The 3726-nt window shown below is 50.3% G+C and overlaps 1 pseudogene; it reads right to left on the minus strand.

Moving 5' to 3' along the window:
* Window positions 1-1419: 1419 nt before the first annotated feature.
* Window positions 1420-2151, minus strand: LOC128573697 (polyadenylate-binding protein 2-like; annotated as a pseudogene).
* Between the last annotated feature and the right edge of the window lie 1575 nt (window positions 2152-3726).

The raw sequence follows: 3726 nt of genomic DNA on the forward strand, positions 1-3726 counted from the left end.
TGACTAGCCCCTGGTCTGTAAACTATGACTTATCCTCTCTGACGTGGTAAGTTTGGCTCGAAGTGTTACACAGATAATTTGTACCGTAAAAGTACATAAACAGTTCCGATCTTTTCTGTCTGATTTCAACCAATAGGTTGCAAAGGAGTGTCATTTCAGAACATGTCGGTTAATCTGCTGGGCAAATATTGTTTGTGTACAGATAGTTGCACTTTGACCTTAGCTGTGCACACACAGAGAATGTGCTCTTATTTAACAAGCAATTCGGCGTGGCTTATGGACTTAGACACAGAGGTGTGGAGTGTAGGGGCAAAGGAGGTGCAAGGGAAATTCTTCTCTTTTTTTTTTTAAAGGTGACTTCGATCCTTTTTTTTTTCTTGTTTTGGCTGGGGCCGGGCTTGAACCCACCACCCCTGGTATATGGGGCTGGCGTCCTACTCCTTGAGACATAGGCACCACCTGCAAGGGAAATTCTTAAAGCTGTTTGCAATGTTTACAAGGGGGAAGAGGCAGAGTACAAGAACGGGGACTTGACAATTCCCATAAAAGTGTACCAGGTGTTCCAGAACTTTCCGCAACTTTGTCATTAGAACCTCTTACCTTGTCCTGCTTCTTTTTATTTTTTAATTTTTTTATTTTCAAAAACAACTTTATTCATGACACATATTAAAAAAAAATTCCCTTCCCCTGGAAATGAGCTAAAAAAATAAACAAAATTCACCTCCCACCTCCCTGTTCCCACTTCCTCTCATTCCCTCCAAATAAAAAGGGGGAAAAAAAAGCAAAGGAAAAAACAAAACAAAACAAAAAAACTGAAAAACAAAAACAGCCCAAAGCCCCCCAAAACAAGGTAGTGCAGGGGGGAGGGGAATTTACACTGGAGCTGCTGAGAGCGGAAGGGAGATCTGCGGGCTACAGAAACCTGCAAAGAAAGACACTCAAAACAGAAAAGGAAACACAAAAGGAAACAAATAGATCACCAGGCAATCTGGAGGGGCAGGGAGCTGGAAAAGAAGGGTGGGGTGGGTGGTAGACCTGGCAGGAGGGGACTGTGAACGACGGGGAGAAGACGGAGGGAATGTCACCAGCACAACAGTTTGGTGTCCTTCCAGAGCCCTGGGTAAAAAAAAAAACCTACCACCCATGCCCACCTACCCTTGAGCAGCCCCAAGGAGGTGAAGTAGGGCAGGGAAACATGGAAGCAGCTTGCACAGTTGAGACGTGTTCACTCTGGCGAATCCCCAGAGCGAATGAGCAGCCTCCTGCCCCCACTCCCTGGGCCTTCCCCTAGTCCCCCAAAGCAGGCCCCTCCTCAGCAGTTAGTTATTGGATTCTCCCGGCTTCCGCAGTATATCTTTTTTTTTTTAATATTTTTTTTCCATCAAGGTGATCTTCTGTTTTTCTTTTTTTTTTTTTTCCTTCTTTTCTCTTTTTTTCCTCTCTCTCCTCCTAATACACACTTTTTTAGTAAGAGTAATACCATGATGTCGCTCTAGCCCGGCCCCTGTAGACGCGACCCCAGGGCCTGCTGCTAAAGCCACTGTAGAATTGAGAGCGGGAACTGTTGTAGCTGGTGGTCCTGGCACGGTAGCGGGCTCGTGGGAAACCCGGGTCTGTTGTGCTGATGCCTGGTCTGTTGGTTCATTTGGGGATCACCTTGATTTGTCTTCCTCTAAATAGGGACTCATCTAAGGCCAGGGAAGTCCTCACTGACTCTTTGTCTGAGAACTCTGTGTATGCAAACCCTTTGGGATGGCCACTAAATTTGTCACAGAGTATGGTAACATGGTTGACTGAACCACAGCCGTGAAAGTGAGCTTCCAGCTCTTCTGCTGTTGCACCATAGTCCACATTGCCAACATAGATGGAACGGGCATCAGCCTCCATCTTCTCTTCACTGGACATGATCCCTGGGCCAGCATTGCCTGGAGGTGGACTCAGATTCATCTGCTTCTCTACTTCATTCTGTAGCTCTTTTAGCTTCTCAGCTTCTTCCTCCATTTCCCTGACCCAAGCTTTGATTGCTTCCAGCTCTGGGTCCTCAATGGCGCCATCCCCCGGGTCACCCTCGACCAGTCCTGGCTCTTCCTCCTCCTCCTGGCTGCCGGGGGTTCCTGAGCCAGGCCCAGGGCCTGGATCTCCGGGGGTGGGGGGTGGGGGGCTGAGGCAGCTCCTCTTCGGCCTCAGGCTCTGGCTCAGGCTCCAGCAGCAGCTCCTGAGACTCCAGTTCCTTAGACTCCAGGCCGTAGTCTGCTGCGCACCCCCCCCCACAGCCTCCCCACCGGCCCCAGGCAGAAGATGGTGCAGCGGCCGGGCTGGAGCCACCTCCTGCTTCTTTTTAAAGAAGCATTTGGTAAATAGATAAGTAAAAGCTTTATTGTATTTAATCTAGTTAAATGAAGTCTGAAAACAAGCATTATAGGGGGAAGATATGAAAAGATGGTAGCTACCTTGGTGGTGGGTACTGACAGCCTCAGTGTGAAGGAATACTTTTCTGCTCTGCAGAATTTCTTTAAATGTTACATGTCAACAGTACACATGCAAAGGGTAAGGATCTTGAGATGGGACAGTCATCCTGGATTATTCAAATGGCCAAATGTTGTCCCAAGGGGCCTTATAAGAGGCAGGCAGGAGGGTCAGAGTCAGGAGAAGTGACAGGGAAGCAGAGAGACAGAGATTAGGGGACCCCATGTCCCTGGCTTTGAAAATGCAGTAAGGGGTCCCAGTCGAGAAACACAGGCAGCCTCTGGAAGCTGAGAAAGGCAGAGAAAGGAATTCCCCCTCTAGAGCCTCTGGAAGGGCTGTGGCTCTGCCAACCCATTTGAAACTTCTGACTTCTGGAATGGTGGGAGAATAGAGTGTAGCTTTAAGCCCCTCAGTTGATGGCCGCTGAGTGCAGCAGCCAGGGGATGCTCACACAGCCGGCGTCAGAGCTACCCGGCCCGTTGGGGCTGCACCTGGGACAGCCCCAGGTGCAGAGGAGAAGCCCCAGGTGCAGAGGAGAAGCACGGCTTCTGGCTTCTCCTCTGAACCCTCAAGAAGAGGGGGTCCCAGGCACAGTCCTCGGACCTTTCCTTTCTCTGCGTCCTCTCCCCGGGAATCTCATCCAGTTCTGCTGCTTTCAGTGAGCCGTGGTGCGACCAGATGTTCCTGCCCCCTGGGGACTGCTCCCCGGACTCCAAGCTCTGGATCCTGCCTGCCCCCACCTGTCCCTGTGGGAGCATCTAATGGATAAGTGTAACTTGTCCAAAGCAAGATTCCTGTTTTATCTCTCCCCATGGCCGTTAACAAGAATCCTTTAAGATGCCCTGGCCAAACACCTTAGAGGTTCCTCTTTCTGTCACAGACACGTCTATTCCATGAGCAGATGGATCTATCTCCGAAGTGTCTCCAGAATCTGGCCACCTGTCCTTACCTCTCCTGCCCCACCCTGACCAAGAACCCCATAGTGTCGCACCACCACTAAGGCCACCTCACGTAGCCTTCAGGTGCTGTGAGAGCTGGCTCCTCACACTCCCTTCTGTTCTTGGACTTCAGGGCAGACCACCCTCTCCCACCTGCTCCCACCTCCTGGCCGCTGCGATGGCTCAGGCCTCATGCTGGCTGTGGCTTTGAGACTTTGCATTTGATGTTCCTTGCTGGGATGCTTTTGCCCCAGAATAGCAACTTTAACTTTTCTGCAAACCTTTGTTCACCTATCCCCTCTCTAAGGCCTTCCCAGATTCC

The sequence above is a fragment of the Nycticebus coucang genome, chromosome 21 (genome assembly GCF_027406575.1).
Source record: "Nycticebus coucang isolate mNycCou1 chromosome 21, mNycCou1.pri, whole genome shotgun sequence".
Classification (NCBI taxonomy): Eukaryota; Metazoa; Chordata; class Mammalia; order Primates; family Lorisidae; genus Nycticebus; species Nycticebus coucang.